This window comes from Scyliorhinus torazame, chromosome 7 (genome assembly GCF_047496885.1).
Source record: "Scyliorhinus torazame isolate Kashiwa2021f chromosome 7, sScyTor2.1, whole genome shotgun sequence".
NCBI classification, from domain to species: domain Eukaryota; kingdom Metazoa; phylum Chordata; class Chondrichthyes; order Carcharhiniformes; family Scyliorhinidae; genus Scyliorhinus; species Scyliorhinus torazame.
Window position 1 is genome coordinate 213,580,573 of NC_092713.1, and position 21,601 is coordinate 213,602,173.

The following is a 21,601-nucleotide window of genomic DNA, read 5'->3' on the forward strand; positions in this document are numbered from 1 at the left end:
CACCACCCTCAACCAGGCAGGCAGGCCCATGGCATTCTTTTCCCGCACCTTCATGCCTCTGAAATGCGGCACTCATACGTCAAAAAATAGGCCCAAGCCATCGTTGGAGCTATGCGGCATTGGAGGCATTACCTGGCTGGCAGGAGACTCACTCTCCTCACTGACCAATGGTCCATAAGACCATAAGACATAGGAGCGGAAGTAAGGCCATTCGGCCCATCGAGTCCACTCCACCATTCAATCATGGCTGATTTCAACTCCATTTACCCGCTCTCTCTCCATAGCCCTTAATTCCTCGAGAAATCAAGAATTTATCAACTTCTGTCTTAAAGACGCTCAAGTCCCAGCCTCCACCGCCCTCTGTGGCAATGAATTCCACAGACCCACCACTCTCTGGCTGAAGAAATTTCTCCTCATCTCTGTTCTAAAGTGACTCCCTTTTATTCTAAGGCTGTGCCCCCGGGTCCTAGTCTCCCCTGCTAATGGAAACAACTTCCCTACGTCCACCCTATCTAAGCCATTCATTATCTTGTAAGTTTCTATTAGATCTCCCCTCAACCTCCTAAACTCCAATGAATATAATCCCAGGATCCTCAGACGTTCATCGTATGTTAGGCCTACCATTCCTGGGATCATCCGTGTGAATCTCCGCTGGACCCGCTCCAGTGCCAGTATGTCCTTCCTGAGGTATGGGGCCCAAAATTGCTCACAGTATTCTAAATGGGGCCTAACTAATGCTTTATAAAGCTTCAGAAGTACATCCCTGCTTTTATATTCCAAGCCTCTTGAGATAAATGACAACATTGCATTTGCTTTCTTAATTATGGACTCAACCTGCAAGTTTACCTTTAGAGAATCCTGGACTAGGACTCCCAAGTCCCTTTGCACTTCAGCATTATGAATTTTGTCACCGTTCAGAAAATACTCCATGCCTCTATTCTTTTTTCCAAAGTGCAAGACCTCGCACTTGCCCACGTTGAATTTCATCAGCCATTTCTTGGACCACTCTCCTAAACTGTCTAAATCTTTCTGCAGCCTCCCCACCTCCTCCACACTACCTGCCCCTCCACCTATCTTTGTATAATCCTCGAATACCATGGGCCCTTATTTTACTCAGCAGTCTCCCGTAAGGCACCTTATCAAAGGCCTTTTGGAAGTCAAGATAGGTAACATCCATTGGCTCTCCTTGGTCTAACCTATTTGTTATTTCTTCAAAGAACTCTAACAGGTTTGTCAGGCACAACCTCCCCTTACTAAATCCATGCTGACTTGTCCTAATCCGACATGATGACTGCCACCATCATCAAAGCCCTCAGCACCATCTTTGCTCTGTTTGGCTTCCCCGCCTACGTCCACAGTGACCAGGGATCCTCATTCATGAGCGATGAGCTGCGCCAGTACCTGCTCAACAGGGGCATTGCCTCGAGCAGGACGACCAGGTATAACCCCAGGGGAAATGAGCAGGTGGAGAGGGAGAATGGAACAGTCTGGAGGGCCGTCCAGCTGGCCCTATGGTCCAGAAATCTCCCAGTCTCCCGCTGGCAGGAGGTCCTCCCCAACGCACATCACTCCATTTGGTCGCTCCTGTGCACCGTGACTAATGAAACCCCCCATGATCATCTCTTTGCCTTCCCTAGGAAGTCCACCTCCGGGGTTTCGCTCCCGACATGGCTGGCAGCCCCAGGTCACGTTCTCCTCCGTAGGCACGTTCGACTCCACAAGGCGGACAAGTTGGTTGAGAAGGTACAGCTACTTCACGCCAACCTGCAGTACGCCTACGTAGCGTACCCCGATGGCCGCCAAGACACAGTCTCAGGGACCTGGCACCAGCTGGCTCCACACCCCCCCCCCCTGCACCGGCGCCACCCTCCCCTACCCCGGCGCACCCCACCGCAGCCCCCGCTCTGGGAAAATCCGTCCTCCCCTTGCTCACACCCGGGGATGAAGAGGATTTCGACTCGCTCCCGGAGTCACCGAAGACTAAGCCATCGCTGGAGTCGCCACCAGCGCTGCAGCGCCCTCAACGACAGGTCAAGGCACCGGACCGCCTGAATTTGTAATATTATCTGTACTTTTAAAACACAACTTTCTGTATATAGTTCTCCACCACCCCCACCAGACTCATTTTTTTTAACAAGGTGTGAATGTGGTAGTCACCACTGATGTATATATTGTATATATAGGATGTTGACATAGGTGCTTTACGGTAAGGCCCCTGTACTACAGGTACGGGGGTAGATCCCTGCCTGCTGGTTCCACCCAGGAGGCGGAGTATAAATATGTGTGCTCCCAGTACAGCAGCCATTTCGTCAGCTGCTGTCGGAGGCCACACATCTCAGTGTAATAAAGCCTCGATTATATCCTACTCTTGTCTTTGTGTAATTGATCGTGCATCACCGCTCCTGGTGGCGACGGGCTTACAGTCGGGGGTGAGGTTAGCGAAGAGCGAGGGAGGGGCGACCTTAAGGGTCGTAAGGCTATAGATGGTGAGAGGGGGCAGGGGTCCACCGAACTTCAAAGTCAGGCTTTGGAGGTTACACTGGAAGTCCAGTCCTAGTAACAGGGCAGCGCAGAGATGGGGGAGGACGTAGAGTTTGAAGTTAGCATACTCTACTCCCTGTACTGCAAGGTTTGCGACACAGTAGTCCCGGACTGAACGGACTGTGATCTGGAAGCTAGGGAGATAGTCTGGGACGCGGGAAAAATCCGAAGGGAGCAGCGCCTTACCGTATCTGGATGAATGAAGCTATCCGTGCTCCCAGAGTTGAACAGACCGGTCGTCTCGTGCCCATTGACCCGGACGGCCATCATGGAGTTCTTAAGGTGATGGGGCCGGGACTGGTCGAGCATGACGGAGCTGAGCTGCGGAAGATGGCTCGTCTGGTCGGTGTGAGCATGGTGGTCCCAAGATAGCGGCCTCCATGAGTCGCACTGGCGGGCGTCGTCGAAGGTGGCGGCCAAAATGGCTGCCCCCACTGGCCGCACGTGGCGGATGATGCGTCAGAAGGGGGCGGTCCAGGCAGGCAAGATGCCATGCTGCGGGACCTGTGACCTTCAGGTCGGGCCTGGCAGACTTTGGGTCTGGGAGTTTGAGGTCGAGCCTGACAGACCTTGGCAAAATGCCCCTTCATACCGCACTCGTTGCAGGTCGCGTTCCGAGCAGGACAACGCTGTCTGGGGTGCTGGCCCTGGCCGCAGAAGTAGCAGTACAGCCCCCCCGGAGTTGGCGGGCTGCCGCGCAGCACAGGCTTGTGACTCGCCCGTGCCGGGTGATGGCCGCACCTCCGACGTCCACAAGAGTGCCGCGTGGTCGGAGGTGAAGGCATCCATGTTCTGGAACGCTACTTCCAAAGAGCTAGAGAGCTGCACAGTGTCCTTGAGGTCGAGGGTACCCCCTTCGAGCAAGCGTTATCGGATATAATTAGACTGGACTCCAGCCACATAGGCGCCCCTGATTAGGAGCTCAGGCTCGATATACAGGAGGAACTTCTGTTTGAAGACCTTTCAGTTGGCGCTGAGGTTGCCAGAGATCCAGAGTTGTGGAGGGGGCTGGACCTTTTCCATGCCGCTGGATGGTTGCTTGCTGGTCGTTGCAGATTCACTCGAGGTAGGTTCGTGAGAGTTAATAATTCCCTGGTACCATGATGTGTTATCTGAGTTGGTTTAACATAGACTGCAACTGGATGCAGTGAGACTAGAAACAGGCTTCCGACACAGGAGATGGTCCAACCCCAAGCCGAATGCCACCCCAGTCATCCATGCACCATGCCGGGTGCCGGCTCCTCTCAAGGATCGTCTGAAAACGCAGCTACAAGAGCTTCAAGACCAGGGCATCATTTCAAAGGTCACGGAACCAACAGACTGGGTCAGCTCCATGGTCTGCACAAAGAAACCCTCTGGTGAACTCCGCATTTACATCGATCCCAAAGACCTGAATCGCAACATCATGCGAGAGCACTACCCAATCCCAAAGCGAGAAGAATTAACCTGTGAGATGGCTCATGCCAATTTCTTCACCAAGCTGGACGCCTAATGTGGTTTCTGACAGATACAGCTGGATGAGTCCAGTAGGAAGCTGTGCACGTTTCACACTCCATTCGGCAGGTATTGCTACAACCACATGCCTTTCGGTATCATTTCAGCTTCCGAAGTCTTTCATCGAATAATGGAGCAAATGATGGAGAGCAGGAGGGGGTGCGAGTCTATGTGGACGACGTGATCATCTGGTCCACGGTGCCCGAGGATCACATCGCTTGCCTCAGACAGGTTTTCAGAGGATCCACGAAAATGGCCTCCAGCTAAACAGGGCCAAATGCTGATTTGGTCGGTCCGCTATCAAGTTTCTGGGTGACCACATTTCACAGCAAGGTGTGCAACCCGATGCTGACAAGGTACTGCCAATCAATGCCATGAAGACCCCAGAGGACAAAAAGGCGGTCCTACGTGTCCTTGGGATGGTAAATTTTCTCGGAAAATTCATTCCTAACATGACATCCCACACCACAGCCCTCCGGCATCTCGTAAGAAAGTCCACAGTGTTCCAGTGGCTTCCTGCACATCAAGCGGAGTGGCTTGAGCTGAAGGTGAAGCTCACAACAGCCCCAGTACTGGCATTCTTTGACCCGACCAAGGATACCAAGATATCCACAGACGTAAGCCAGGACGGCATTGGTGCGGTGCTCCTCCAGAGAGATGACTCTTCGTCCTGGGCTCCAGTGGCATATGCATCCAGGGCCATGACTCCGACCGAACAACGGTATGCCCAGATCGAAAAAGAGTGCTTGGGTCTCCTGACAGGAATAGTCAAGTTTCATGACTACGTATACGGTCTGCCAAAGTTCACAGTGGAAACAGACCACAGACCTTTAGTCCACATAATCCAGAAGGATTTAAATGATATGACACCTCGGCGAATTCTTCTTCGTCTCCGCCGATATGACTTCGAACTCGTCTACACACCGGGTAAGGAGCTGATCATCGCGGATGCCCTATCCCTATCCATCACCACGCCATGTGAACAGGGCAACTTCATTCGCAACATCGAGGCACAGGTGCAGTTGTGTGCCAGCAACCTCCCAGCTACTGATGAACGAGTTGTCCAAATACGTGAAGAAACTGTCAAAGATCCTCTACTGCAGCGTGTGATGCAACACGTCGCCCATGGCTGGCAAAAGGGGCAGTGCCCCATTACTTCAACGTTAAGGACGAGTTAATGGTTGTTGAGGGGATCCTTCTTAAACTGGATAGAATCGTCATTACCCAAAGCATGCAAGCCATGGTACTCAGACAGATCCATGAGGGTCACCTTGGGGTCGAGAAATGTCGACGCAGAGCTCGGCAGGCAGTCTACTGGCCTGGCATCAGCCAAGACATTGCCAACACGGTCCTCAACTGCACATCATGCCAGAAGTTTCAACCAGCTCAGCCCAAGGAAACATTGCAACAGCACGAGATTGTGACCGCTCTGTGGTCCAAGGTGGGGATAGACCTCTTTCACGCAAATGGGCGTGATTACGTGCTTTTAGTCGACTACTTCTCCAGCTACCCGGAAGTAGTGAAAACTGTTGGACCTCACGTCCAAGTCATTCATCAAAGCCTGCAAAGAGACGTTTGCCAGGCACGGCATACCACTCACAGTAATGAGTGACAACGGCCCATGTTTCTGCAGCCAAGAGTGGTCCGACTTTGCACGGGCCGACCACTTCAGGCATATCACATCCAGTCCCAATTACCCGCAATCAAATGGGAAGGCCGAGAAGGGGGTCCATATTGTCAAGCGGCTGCTTTGCAAGGCTGCAGATTCAGCCTCTGATTTTAACCTGGCGCTGTTGGCATACAGGGCAACCCCTCTGTCGACTGGTTTGTCTCCGGCGCAGCTTCTCATGAACCGCAACCTGAGGACGACTGTTCCAGCCATCCATGTTCCAGACCTTGACCACCTCACAGTGCTGCAGGAAGTGCAGCGATCCAGGGACCAGCAGAAGATCACGTATGATGCTCATGCCACTGATCTGCCTGCGCTGGCTCCAGAAGATGTTGTTCGCGTCCAGTTGCCTGAGGGAGGCTGGTCAGCCCCAGCTGTTGTCGTCAGACAGGCCGCCCCCAGGTCTTTTGTTGTTCAAATGGCTGATGGCTCCATTCTACGGCGCAACAGGAGGGCGCTGCACAAAGTTGCCTGCCCACCACCTGACCGCACTTCTCCGCATGTCATCATGCCACCTCAGGACATCTCGCACCATGTGGCCACCGATCTGGCAGCAATGCCGCCTGTTCACGAGGCCACCGATCTGGCAGCAATCCCGCCTGTCCAGGTGCCGGCGTCCCCCCCTCCACCTCTGAGGCGATCGACAAGAATTCGTCGCCCACCACAAAGACTGAATCTATAGACTTGAATCCTGTAAATTTGGTTCAGTTTGCTCTGTATCTGCACGATAGACACCTTCCCATGTACATATGTTCATTCACTCACCACTTGTACATAATCATACATGTACATACAGCCACATTCCAAAATTTATTTCAAAAAGGGGAGATGTCATAATGTCCACTCATGTATATAATGAGATGCAGACAGGCAGTGATTGACACACAGGATAACCAATGAACACACACGATACAGAACAATCAATCACCATACAGGACACTACCACTATAAAACACACAAGGCATTAAGACTCTCCCTCTTCTCACAGGGTACAGCTACAGAGATAGTTAGAGTGCACAAGGCTGTGAGCACTGTCTCCATGTGACAGAGAGCTAGTCTGGTCAAGCCAGTCAGAGGTTATCAGTTTAGATTAATAGAGTGTCAACGCACAGCAGATTATGTACAGCAGGTTCAATAAAACAGTGTTGGACCATCTCCTGTGTCGGAAGCCTGTTTCTAGTCTCACTGCATCCAGTTGCAGTCAATGTTAAACCAACTCAGATAACACATCAGTCCCCTGCTACCATGTTACAACAGTGAACGCCCTTCCGGCAAGGGAAGAAGCTGGAGCCACCAGTCTCTCTTCAACATAGTTTATTCATAAAACTCAGTATAATATAAGAGCAGATTACTTGATCCTTCCACGCAGGTTTTCCCGATGCAGGTGCAAGCTTATGTGCCTGAACCTTTCCCCAATTAATAGCAGCTGCCCCGGATCATAAGTAGAGCATGTACAGAATTTGCAACATTAGCAGGACTGGATGTAAGTCTAGGGTACTGGTAGAGCCTGTCTTGCGGGACCCAGAAAAATGGGAGGGGGGGGGGGTTGGTTATGGTTTGTGATGGTGGGGGAAGGGGGGGTTATGGTTTGTGATGGTGGGGGGAGGGAGGGGGGTTTGACTTGAGAAGCTGGGGGTGGGGAGGTGAAAAGGGGTCATGACCTCAGAAGTGTTTGTCTCTGATGGGCCCTTGTCTATCACCAGCCTGCCTACTAAAAGCTGCTGGGCTATTCGCCTGGTGTGGGTCGTTACGAGCTCAAAGTCTGCAGTCTTTCTAATGCGGTGTGTTGACTGAACTGAGTGTACCGTGGCTTCCCCCAGACATTTCCAAATGGCAGAGGTCATCTGACTATGGCAATCCAGACATGACACGTAGTTGTGATTGTATTCCAAACCCAAACGTGGGCCACCGGCTCCTGTGGGTAAATTGTGGTGGGTGGAGTTGGGAGGAGGTATTTAAGTGGCTTAATTGATCACTTAAGTGCTTCAATACGCCTTAAGGGCAGGCAGGTCGCCCAGCACTATTCCCCCATAAAATGGGAAACAGCTCAGGGTTGGGTATAGGCAGCAGGCAGACAATACGTTGTTTTATGGGGACCCCCACCTTCAAATCTGCTGGTAGGGTCTGTAAAATTCCATTCAATGTCTTTATCATTTTAGAAATGGTGCTGAAAAGATATTTATTAAGAAATATTTATTTATTCGGTGGCACAGTGGTTAGTACTGCTGCCTCACAGCACCAGGGACCTGGGTTTGATTCCACCCTTGAGCGACTGTCTGTGTGGATTTTGCACATTCTCCCCGTGTCTGGATGGGTTTCCTCCGGGTGCTCCGGTTTCCTCCTACAGTCCAAAGATGTACAGGTTAGGCTGATAGGCCATGCTAAATTGTCCCTTAGAGTCCAAAGATTAGGTGGGGTTACGGGGATAGAGAGAGTGGGCCTGCTAAGGGTGCTTTTTAAGAGAATTGGTGCAAATTCCAAAGGCAAAATGGCCTCTTCCACACTGTCGGAATTTGATGATGATAAAGAAGTCATATTATCATCATGTTTTTGATATTTCGCACACATTTATAGTAATATCTTGAAGTTTATTTTTTGCCTATTTACATGAGCAAATAGGAGGTTAATTCCTAATTTTGCCTGTGCTTCAGCTTTGTGAGAAACAGTCAGTCTTTAATATGTCCCTCACCTATCCAGATGGTATTTAAAATGCACAGCCTGTCTCCATACTTTGACTGACCTGTAATCTATTATGCTATTGAACCGCTGAAAGTTGCTTCCAACCTTGGCTACCCAAGGTCAATAATTTTAACTAATATTAAAAGCGTGATAAATTGAGCTGCTGCAGAGCTTTATATCTGAAATGCTGTCACAATCTCATGTGGTTCCTTTCTCTCTTTTATTATTTTCGAGCTTTTTGACCTTTCCTCATTATATTTACCTGAGGCTACATCAGCGTGCCGTTCAATACGGCAGCTGGGAAATACTTCACTTAATGGCTTTGTATTTTGAAGTCTAATCCTGCTTCAGCTGTTACAGTTGCACAACACGCTGCAAGTCATGTCTGATGTGTAGCTGTCCCACAGTGTTAAACTCAATGCCACATTGTCTTGTTCATTTCAATGACCATTGCACTCGGGACCTTGAAGCCTGTCCTGTCACATATCTTATTACCCAGGCTAACCTCAGCTCTGCAAATATGCCCACTAAACAAACAGACCAACAGCAGTTGTGAAGCACTCAATTTACCTCAGGTGATACTATATTCATTCGCTGAAGTTCACCTTAATCTTCTTCAATGAAGATGGTCTTGCCTCTGAAATGAAAGTAATTTATTCTTCTTTTACTTGCTTATCAGGGAGAGAATCAGGTACAACAATGACTCTCACACAGCAATTGTACTGTTTAATCATGTATAGTAATACAACATAGAACATAGAACATACAGTGCAGAAGGAGGCCATTCGACCCTTCAAATCTGCACCGACCCACCCAAGCCCTCACTTCCACCCTATCCCCGTATCCCAATAACCCCTCCTAGCCTTTTTGGTCACTAAGGGAAATTTATCATGGGAAATCCACCTAACCTGCATGTCTTTGGACTGTGGGAGGAAACCGGAGCACCCGGAGGAAACCCACGCAGACACGTGTGTAGAACGTGCAAACTCCGCACACACAGTGACCCAGCGGGAAATCGAACCTGGGACCCTGGCGCTGTGAAGCCACAGTGCTATCCACTTGTGCTATCGTGCTGCCCACACAATGGAGTGATCCCGTCATCGGGATTCACTTTTCCCACTGGTAGCACACCCTCTGCCAGAGGGTTTTGTGGCAGCATGGGGTGGTTTCAATGGGAAATCCCACTGGCAAGCGGCGGGAAGATAAAATCCCGTCACCAGCGAACAGCATGCGGCTGAGAAACACGCGGCTGAAGGACTGGAGAGTTATTGTCCATCACTAATTGTCCTTGAGGAGAGGTAGTGAGTTGCCTTCCTGAACTACTGCAGTCTGTGTAGGTATTCTCAGTGTTGTCAGACCTGGAAGATCCAGGATTTTGCAGCATATGATGATAAAGGAACAGGGATAGTTTTCCAAGTCAGGATGGTGGTTGTGTATGAGGGGAATTTGCAGGTTGTGGAGTTCCGATGCATCTGCTCCCTTTGTCCTAGGTGGTAGAGGTTGCGATTTTGGAAGGTGCTTTTTGAAGAAACCTCAGCAAGTTTTTGCAGTGCACCTTGTAGATGGTGCATACCGGTGGCACAGTGCAATAGTGGTAGAGGGAGTGAATATTCATTGTGGTGAATGGGATAGTAATCAAGTGTGTGCTGCCTTGTTTAGCAGTATGAAAATCACTAAAGCAGATTATCTTGTCATTTATCCCATTGCATATCTGTGGGACCTTGCTATTTGTGACTTGGCTGCCACACTACGTTAATACAGTGGCTCAACTTATCAAATACTGAAGTGCATCTGGAGAAGATTCTCAGGTTCTCAGGTGTAAAACAGACCCAAAATATTTGACTCGACCCTGTTCATATGTTGCCAGAAGGCACTTGTGGGGATTTGTCTGGTTGCTCCCCTCAAGGCCTTTCTGCAGGAGCTCAATACTTTAAAAAGCATTTTTAAAAAAACATTTTGAGTACCCTATTCATTTTTTCCAATTAAGGGACAATTTAGTGTGGCCAATCCACGTACCCTGCACATCTTTGGATTGTGGGGTGTGGTGAATGTATTACTGCTACCATTCACCATTGTATTACATTACATTACATTGAATTATGTCGGTGCCCTTGTGGGCTCCGCCTATGGCTCCGCGGGGAGGTATATAGATCTGCAGCCTGTAGGCAGCGTTCAGTACAGAGCAGTCGCTTAAAACCACTGTTCACTTCAACTCTCCGTCTCGTGTGAATTGATGGTCGCATCAATTTAATCAGCTACTAGATCGCGATGGAAGCAGCCCTCAACCATGATCGACTGGAACTCGACCCTCAGGCAACAGAAGCCAAAGGAATTTTTTCGCACAGGCTCCGCTGTTTTGAGGCCTACCTCGCCGCCTCCTCCTCGCCCACCGTCACCGAGGGACTGAAACTGAGTCTCCTCCACGCCCGGGTGAGCCACAGAATTTCCGTGCAGATTGAGGAAGCGACCACGTACGCAGACGCGGTCGCGATCCTGAAAAGGCAGTATGTGAGGCCGGTGAACGAAGTGTTCACGCGGCATCTCCTCACCGCTCGTCGTCAACGCCCCAGGATATCGCTGGAGGAATACTTACGCGACCTGAAGGTACTCGCTTGAAACTGCTATTATAAGGACGTCACAGCCTCGCAGCATATGGAACTCGCCATCCAGGGGGAGTCCGGTCCAAGTCCATCAGACAATGCTTGCTCAAAAAGGGCGCTCTCGGCCTAGAATAGACGGTAAAACTACCCACCTCCTTAGAAGTAGCGTTTCAGAGCCTCAATGCTTTCCCCTCCGACCACGCGATCCCGTCGTGGACACCCGACCAGAGGGTGCCCCAGGCCTGTGCCGCGCGGCTGCCCGCCCAACCCGGGGGGCTGCCCTGCTATTTCTGTGGCCAGAACCAGTACCGCAGGCAGCGTTGACCGACGCAGAACGTGACCTGTAGTGACTGCGGCAAGAAAGGACACTTTGCCAAAGTCTGCCTGGCCAGATCCAAATCTGCTAAATCATAGGCCCGACTTTCAGACTCACAGGCCCGCAGACCCGCAGCGTGGCGGCGTGCCTGCCGGTACCACCCTCTTCAGAAGCGTCATCAGCCTCGTGCTGTCCGTGGGGGCAGCCATCTTACCCAATGCGTGTGTTTCATTGGGGCCGCCATCTTGGCCGCCATCTTCAACGCCGCCTGACATGTGCGACCGACGGGTGCCGCCGTCTTGGCCGCCATCTCTAACGCCGGCCGACACATGCGACCGATGGGGGCAGCCATCTTGGGACCACCCCACCACCTCTGACGTCGCCGGCTACCCGCAGCTCAGCGCTGTCACCCTCGACTAGTCACAGCCCAAGCACCTCAGGAACTCGATGATGACCGTCCGGGTCAATGGGCATGAAACGCCCTGCCTGTTTGACTCTGGGAGCACGGAGAGCTTTGTACATCCAGACACGGTAAGGCGCTGTTCTCTCCAAATTTACCCCGCATTCAAAACAATCTCCCTCGCTTCCGGATCACATTCGGAGCAGATCCGGCGGTACTGTGCCGCGAACCTCGCGATACAGGGTGCCAAGTACGCCAATTTCAAACTATATGTCCTCCCCGACCTCTGCGCTCCTCTCCTGGTGGGACTGGACTTCCAGTGCAAACCCAGGAGCGTGACCCTGAAGTTCGGCGGGTCTTTACCCCCTCTCACCATATGTAGCCTCGCGACTCTTAAGGTCGCTCCTCCCCCGCTCTTCGTGAACCTCACCGTCGACTGTAAACCCATCGCCACCAGGAGCAGGGGGTACAGTGCCCAGGACAGGACTTTTATCAATTCAGAGGCCCAGCGGCTCTTGAGGGAGGGGATCATCGAGGCCGGCAATAGCCCCTGGAGAGCTCAAGTGGTGGTCGTCAGGACCGAGGAAAAGAACCGGATGGTTGTAGACTACAGCCAAACCATAAACCGGTACATGCAACCCGATGCGTACCCCCTTCCCCGGATATGGTGAATCAGATTGCACACTACCGGGTGTTCTCCACGGTAGATCTGAAGTCCGCATACCACCAGCTTCCTATCCGCCCGGAAGATCGCCACTACACGGTCTTTGAGGCAGACGGCCGCCTCTTGCACTTCCTCCTTCGGCGTCACCAACGGGGTCTCGGTCTTCCAAAGAACAATGGACCGAATGGTGGATCAGTATGGGCTGCAAGCCACATTTCCGTACTTGGACAACGTCACCATCTGCGGCCATGCTCACCAAGACCACGACGCCAACCTTCAGAAATTTCTCCAAACTGCCAAAGCCCTCAATCTCACCAAACCAAGGAGAAATGCGTTTTCTGCACAACCCGACTGGCCATCCTCGGCTATGTCGTGGAAAAATGAATTCCTAGGGCCCGACCCCGACAGCATGCGCCCCCTCCTGCAACTGCCCCTCCCTCATTGCCCCAAGGCCCTGAAAAGATGCCTCGGGTTCTTTTCGTATTATGCCCAGTGGGTCCCCAACTATGCGGACAAAGCCCGCCCACTTATCAAAGCCACCATCTTCCCCCTGACGACTGAGGCCCACAAGGCCTTCAGCCGCATCAAGGCAGATATTACTAAAGCCGCGATGCGCACGGTGGATGGGACCATCCCTTTCCAGGTGGAGAGCGACGTGTCAGAGGTCGCCCTCGTCACTACTCTTAACCAGGCAGGCAGGTCCGTAGCCTTTGTTTCCCGTACCCTCAACGCCTCCGAGATTCAACACTCCTCAGTCGAAAAAGAAGCTCAAGCCATTGTGGAAGCTGTGTGGCGTTGGAGGCACTACCTGGCTGGTAGGAGGTTCACCCTCGTCACTGACCAACGGTCGGTAGCCTTCATGTTCAACAATACACAGCGGGGCAAGATCAAGAATGATAAAATCTTGAGGTGGAGGATCGAACTCTCCACCTATAACTACGATATTGTATATCGTCCAGGGAAGCTCAACGAGCCCCCAGATGCCCTGTCCCGCGGCACATGCGCCGGCGTGCAAGGTGACCGACTCCGGGCCATCCACAATGACCTCTGTCACCCAGGGGTCACCCGGCTTCTCCACTACATCAAGGCCCGCAACCTGCCCTACTCCACCGAGGAGGTCAGGGCCATGACCAGGGACTGCCAAATCTGCGCGGAGTGTAAACCGCACTTCTATCGATCTGATAAGGCCCACCCGGTGAAGGCATCCTGGCCCTTCGAGCGGCCCAAAATCAATTTCAATCGGCCCCTCCCCTCCACTGACCGCAACGCGTATTTTCTTAACGTCGTTGACGAGTACTCCCGTTTCCCCTTTGCAATCCCATGCCCCGACATGACCGCGGCCACTGTCATTAAGGCCCTGCATAGTATCTTCACCCTGTTCGGTTTCCCCACTTACGTCCACAGTGGCCGGAGCTCCTCCTTTATGTCCGATGAACTGCGTCAGTACCTGCTCGGTAAGGCCATCGCCTCGAGCAGGACTACCAGTTACAATCCCCGGGGAAACGGACAGGTGGAGAGGGAGAACGCGACGGAATGGAAGTCCGTCCTTCTGGCCCTACGGTCTAGGAGTCTCCCAGTTTCCCGCTGGCAGGAGGTCCTCCCCAACGCGCTCCACTCCATTAGGTCACTCCTTTGCACAGCCACGAATGAGACCCCTCATTACCGCCTATTTGTTTTCCCCAGGAAATCCACCTCCAGGGTCTTGCTTCCGTCCTGGCTGACATCACTGGGGCCTGTCCTCCTCCGAAAGCACGTGAGGTGCCATACGTCCGACCCCCTGGTCGGGAGGGTCCAGCTCCTTCATGCCAAACCCCAGTATGCACCACGACGGCCGACAAGATACAGTCTCCCTCCCTCCCTGCCGGTTCCAGTTCCCCTGCGACCATCACCTACCCCCCCCCCCCACCCTACTCTGAACACCGCCCCCGCCCCTACATGGCCTACACCCCTCCTCCCCCCATTGCTGATCTACAGGGATGAAGCTCCAGAAGACACACTCCCGGAGTCAACGCCCGTGCCCGCAGTGATAAGTTCAACACCCGTGCCTGCAGCGATGAGTTCAACACCCGTGCCCGCAGCGAGACCACAGCTCAGGCGATCGCAGCGGACAATCAAGGCGCCAGACAGACTCAACCTGTGAGCCCACCTCACCCCCACTGGACTTCAATCTTTAACAGGGGGTGAATGTGGTGAATGTATTACTGCTACCATTCACCATTGTATTACATTATATTACATTGTCTTATATTGATGGCCTTGTGTGCTCCGCCTGTGGCCCACCATTGTATTACATTACATTACATTGTATTATGTTGGTGCCCTTGTGGGCTCCGCCTATGGCTCCACCCCCTCGGAGGAGGTATATAGATCTGCAGCCTGTAGACGCCGCTCAATACAGAGCAGTCGCAGGCAAGCACAGTTCTAGCTGATCAAAACCACTGTTCACTTCAACTCTCCGTCTCATGTGTATTGATGGTTGCATCATGGGGGCGAAACCCATGCAAACACGGGGGGAATGTGCAAACTCCACATGGACAGTGACCCAGAGCAGGGATCGAACCTGGGACCTCGGCGCCGTGAGGCAGCAATGCTGCCCCAGCTCAATACTTTTAAATATTTAGGAAACCAAAATTAGATAGTGCTTGTGTACAAAGATCTTGTATATACTTTCCCTCCAGGTTGAGTACCCTTCATCAGGAACTCTCAATGCCGACTGCATCTCAAATTCAGATAATTTGGTTTCTGGATACCACATATAAACTTACATTACAATAGCCTGAGCCTAGGCTAGCTATAGTCGAAAGTCAATAAAATAGCTGGAAAAGTAAGATGTATCTGGTACTAATAAATACAGGATACCATACCTGTAATAAGTTTTTTTTGACATGTTCTCCACAAAATCGCAAGGTAAATAATACAGACAAAGAATTCGATTTTCTGCACTAAAGGTTGATGAGGTTCAAAACAAGCGTTGTTTTTGGACGTGCTCGTTTTTCAGATTTACAGATAAAGGATACTCAACATGTAGTTATATCATGCTGTCCTAATCGTACACCCTACAATCTGTTTGCTTAGCTATGACCTCACTAGATTGCTTGTGAACCTTCAACCTTTGACCTCTCATACCCCAAATCCTTTTCTCTCATTCTGTAATCTTTAGGAGATGTCTCTACATGGAATTACCCAGAATCAGAAACATCACTCTCAAACCTCCAATATGGTCCTATGGCCGATATGCATACAACAAAATATTTGCAGATGATCCAAAATAATAAATGTAACTTCAGTGATATTTCAAATTCCTGCACTTAATTTTCAGCCCTAAGCCCAGTTCTGATTTTGAATTTGAGTTAAAAAGTTCCTTTCATTCTTATTCACCTGTGTATTGTTATATGATTTTTTTACGCATTGGGCTGTGACAGTCAGCAATAAGTCACATTCTTTGAGCGAATTTCCTTTCATATATTTTAGCATGAAATCTGTTTTAGTCAGCTGTTCACTGGATATTATTTTTGTTAACATGAACACCTTGAGAAGAACATACACCTTTGTTGTAAAATGTAGCCTTGTTACTGTGTTGGCAGTCTGTCACTCAAGTTCTTTAACCCACGGTGACATTTACAGTTCTTATTCAGTCAATGTCTGTGTTTCCTGTCAACTGTGACTGAATGAGATTCTGAAGTGAGCTAATACTCTAGTTAGAGCAACAAAAAGAGGAACTGTGTAAATCATCACTCAGTACATGTCAGTGATATATGGAGTAGAACATAATGAAATATCACTTTTAGAGGTAAAAGGGTTCACATGAAATAAGAAATACATCACTGAAATTTAGCTTTATATCATTTTCATGGTAAAAATGAAAAATATATGAGGAGATAATTTTTGCTACAAGGTGAAAATAGGCACAAAATGGATCCCATGCAAATGAGGCATGGCTGTTTGAAAGTTTGGATTTAGCTTCAATTTTAGACCCAATTGTTACTTCACATGATTTGAACTTTATTATGCATCTGGGAATGCAACCTTGCTGGTTCAGCATCACATGATGTGTCGTGACATCAGCAGAGTGTGTGCGCAGGCTTTGAGCAGATCACCATCTTGATTGTATGCGCAATACCCTTAATAATCCTCTCTTCATGATTTACAACAATCTAGAGCGTGGACATCTCCATACCCTTTCTCTTTGCAGTATTATGATCCCCGACCAGACCCCAACAGTGGCTAGAGTACTGGACCGAAAACTCCAATAGTTTATTGTAGTTTTTTAGACTGTGTGGAAAGATCGCTTCACTCCAGGAGTGATTGCATGAAGAAATAGGGCTTGGTTATTTTTAAAACAAAGCTTTATTATGAATAACAATATTAATATTTTTTTAACCTCAAATCCGAAAAGAACATCACGTCCGTACACCTTACAATTGTTCAATTTCCCATCAAACAACAAGAACATACACATACAACTCTCAGTCCAGCTTAAGCAAGCAAGGCCTAAAGTGATATGTGCATTACACAGCAAATCCTAGCTCTCATGAGAATCCCTCCTCCTGAGCTGAAACCTTCAAATGGTTGCTTCACTTGAATTGCCTTCAGCTTTCCCTTGTCTCCAGACAAGGCTGCTATGTTTTTAAATATTATAACTTTTAAAACTGTATCACTGGGAAAGAAAACTGTCTCTCTTGTGCTTACACAAGGCTTGCCAGGTCAGAGCTTTTAGTTTTCTCACCAAAATGCTTCTGTGCTTCTCTCTCCACAGCTTCTTACAAAATGGGCCTGTGTTCTCTTCGCCCCTCCCATCACTGACTTCATCTCTACAAGATAAGGAAAAAATGTCTCATCAGGCTTTTAACTCTTGAATTATCCACTACATTTATAACCCAATTTCTCAAAATTTTCCAATCGTCACAGCATCAACAAAGAAACAATACAGGAGAGAAAACTGGCGACGAGGATTGAGGCAGAAAAATCACTCGGAAGAAGATTTCCATTGACTAATTGTGGGAGCAATGGTAGATCCTCAGGACTGGACTTGCACACATACAGATGTCAGGTGAAACAAAGTTGGTGATGTGAAGGTTGAACAGGTTTTTGACAGCAACTGTGAGTAAGAAGACCGACAGTCGGGGAAGACTTGCTTGCGGTGAAATGAGTGGTGTTTGGGCTGCAGGGACCATGCATGTTGCAAAGCTACATGGGCTGTGAGGAATGCAGATTTCAATGTCTGCCGACTCTGCATAGGCCACAACTCGGTAGTAAAGTCAAAATACTCAGGCAAAAAGGGAAAAAATTTCATAGTTGCTTTTTCAAGGGAGTGTTGGGCCATTCTTTCCAACACAGTTGGAAGAGAGGAAATGGAGACCCTACGAGCACAGAACCAAAAATTGTGGAGCAAACGGTGGCTATAGACACATTTGATGAGGATTATGAGACATGGAATTCATATGAATAAAGATTCCAAATGTTTTCAATAGCTAATCAGACACCAGAGGACCTGAAGATCACAACAGGTTTCAACTTAGTTGGCCATAAAACATTTATGCTACTACAGAATCTTGTTCACCCAGCAAAATCAGATGACAAGTCCTTCAGTGAATTAATGAAAATCTTAGAAGGATATTTCTCTCCTAAATCCTTATTGATTGCAGAAAGATTTTGGTTTGGGTGACATCAATCGTTCCTGTATTAAAACAGGATGGCTCAGTGAGAATTTGTGGAGATTTTAAAACTACTATCAACACTGTGTTTTGCACAGATCATTATCCACTGCAGCTGATTGAAGACTTATTTTTTGGACATTCTGGAGGACAGGATTTCAGTAAAATTAATCTCTCATAGGCATATCTGCAAATGAATGTGGCTGCCAAATTACAACCACTATCCACCAGAGTGACACACATGGGTTGGTTTCGTTACAGATGACTTCCTCTTGGAATAACATCCACGCTTACTCTTTTTCAACGATCCATGTACCTAATTCTAAGTGGATTGAATGGAACGCAATGTTATTCAGATGACATACTTCACACCAGTTTGAGTGGACAGGAACACTTGTTGAGTTTGGAAGTTACCCTGAAGCATTTACAGAGCCACAGCTTGTGAGTTAACAAGGAAAAGGGTGACTTTTTCAAGTCATCCATAATTTACCTTGGTCATATTATCGACGAAGACACAAAGTACCGAAGAAAATGACAACAAACTTAACCACGTCATCAAAGTGTGAAACAATTAAGGTCATTTCTAGGATTGATCAATTATTATGGTAAATTTGCGCCGAATTTAGCAACACGATTTTTTATTTTTTTTATTTTTGTAAACTAAATTTAGAGTACCCAATTGTTTTTTTTTTCAATTAAGGGGCAATTTAGTGTGGCCAATCCCCCTACCCTGCATATTTTTGGGTTGTGGGGGTGAAACCCACGCAAACACGGGGAGAATGTGCAAACTCCTCACAGACAGTGACCCAAAGCTGGGATCGAACCTCGGCGCTGTGAGGCAGCAGGGCTAGCCCACTGCGCCACCATGCTGCTTTTAGCAACACGATTGAAGCCTTTACACACTTTGTTGTGTGTCAAACAGGCATGTCACTGGTCAGAAGAATGTGAAAATGCAAACAGTGAAGTGAAAGAGGCTTTGCAGAAGTCAGAGCTGTTGTTTGATTGTAATCCAAAAATGAAGTTGCAATTAGCTTGCGATGCCTCACCCAATGGGATTGGTGCAGTCGTCTCGCACATTATGCCTTCAAGAGAGCAACAACGATAGATTTGCTTCATGTTCTCTTGTTAGTGCAGAAATTAATTATGCTCAGCTATAATATAAACCTTTGAGCTTCATTTGTAGTGTAAGAAGGTTCCAACGTTACCATTATGGGCATCATTTGACCCTTTGATGGATCATCGACCCTTGACTACAATCTTTGGGTTGTATTCATTTTTTATTCGTTCTTGGGACATGGGCGTCGCTGGCTCTGTCAGCATTTATTGCCCATTCCTAATTGCCCTTGAGGGGGAAGGTAAGAGTCAACCACATAGCTGTGGGTCTGGAGTCACATGGAGGCCAGACCAGGTAAGGATGGCAGATTTCCTCCCCTAAAGGTCATTAGTGAATCAGATGGGTTTTTATGAGGGGTTTGTATGGAGGTGAGATGTAGACAAGGGCAAGATTAATGGAAAAGCATGTCAATCATCAGTACTCCGTTGAGGCTGAGCCCATTTAGCTTGAGATAAATTGACATGCTTGGAGTCAGACTAGCCATGCAATTATGTCCACCCATGCCGTACTTATGTGTGAGAGTGGCAACAATTGTTGCTCAGCATATAACTCTTAGCACATGTACTTACAAATTCAATGACTGCTATGATATGCAAATACCATTGCCTACCTGGGGAAGCTACAATATCAGCTTAGAAAGGTGGCCATAGGCAGCATGGTGGCCAAGTGGTTAGCATTGTTGCCTCAAGGCGCTAGAACCTGAGTTCGATCCTGGCCCCGGGTCACTGTCTGTGTGGAGTTTGCACATTCTGCCCGTGTCTGCGTGGGCCACACCCCCTCAAACTCCAAAATGTGCAGAGTAGGTAGATTGGCCATGATAAATTGCCCCTTAATTGGAAAAAATATTTGGATACACTAAATTTATTTGAAAAAAAGAAAGTTGGCCTTGGCAGACTTACCAATGATAGCACTTCTATTCCTTCACTCTGTGCCGAAATGCCTATTAACAATTCCACCCCCCCCCCCCCCCCCCCCCCCGCCCCCACTCCCCCCACACCCTGGGACAAGCAGCGTGCAACACCTTGGAGTGAATATTAGGACAACGTCTGTACCTGAGATGAGGGCTCGGTATACAATAAGTTGTCACCTCACGGTCATGTAGTGTGGGGAAAGTATGGTGTGGGCTCTTGCTCAACTATCATGCAAACTAATGACTGGTCATCCATGTTGAGCCCAGGACAGGAGTTAATGGGCTTTGTGAGACAGCTGCAGATGGTGAATGGATAAAGAGTCATCCCTAGCAGACAAATTGTGTCAGTATTCTCTCTTTGATACTGCAGTGAGAAGACTGTCAGGAACATGGAGCCTGGTGATACAGCTGTCATTCTTCTAGTTCATGGGCAGGAGAGAAGAAGAAGAAGACATCAGCAGTGGCACTTGGCTCCCCAAAGGCAAGAGCAGAACCATCAAGAGGAAGGGGTACTGGAGCTTGCTCCGCAAGCAGAAGATGAATCCCAGAGACACATCAGCCATAGGCATCTCACTAGACTATGCATGTCCAGTGAACTGGTTGGTCACATCTGCCACCTGCTGCAGGATTTGGTGCCATGGGAATTTGGATGGATCCACCAGCAGTGTCACTGAAAGTGACTGCGGTGCTCAACAGTTATGCAAGTAACACCGTCTAGGATTCCATAGATGACCTCTGTGGGATTTTGCAAGCCTCAACCCACAAGTGGATCCAGAAAGTGATGGATGCCATCTTCAAGAGAGCACACAACTTTGTGCATTTCGACTCGGTCAGGTAAGCCAGGAAGCAAGAGCAATAGGATGTGAGCAAGTCTAGGTCTTCCACGGGTGCAGGATTTGTACAGACCACCTCCTGATTTTCCCGAGTTTGTCGTGGAGCTTCAGCAACTAAGGTATGGCCGAGTCTAGTGGCTTGTCATCTGACTGGGACTCTGCAGGTACTTGGCCCCCAACAATCTTTCTATTGCCAGTATCTTGGGATGTCTCTGCCTCCGCCTGCTGTGGCACTGAGAGAGTGATGGTACTCACAAGATTGTGACCCCCAAGGATACTCTCGAACTAGATCCTACCGGAGTGTGTGTCTCTGTACTGGTGGAGGGTGTAGATGAGTGCTGTGATGGGTCTTCTATGTTGGCATCTCTGAACTCATCTTCTGTGGCAGGTAGATTCTGGGAGAGGCCTCCCGCGGGCTTCCCGAGAGCCAGTATGCCTCACGAGATGTACCCAGATCACGCAAAGCATCACAAAGGGGATCCTGACCACAATGGGCCAGACCAAGCCTCGCACGTCTAGGTAGGTTTAAAACCCACTTAGGCATGCTGACCCGAGATCTATCAGGCTCCCGGCATCTACCGGCCTCCCCAGGGAGGCCCCAGCTGGGCGCCATTCAGTACTGGTTCACAAAAAGTGGACCAGGTGGAATGGCATCCGGGGGGGGCGGTTTCCCAGGCCATCAGAAGTCCCTGGGTGGTCAGGAACAGGGCAGGGTGGCCCCTTAGCC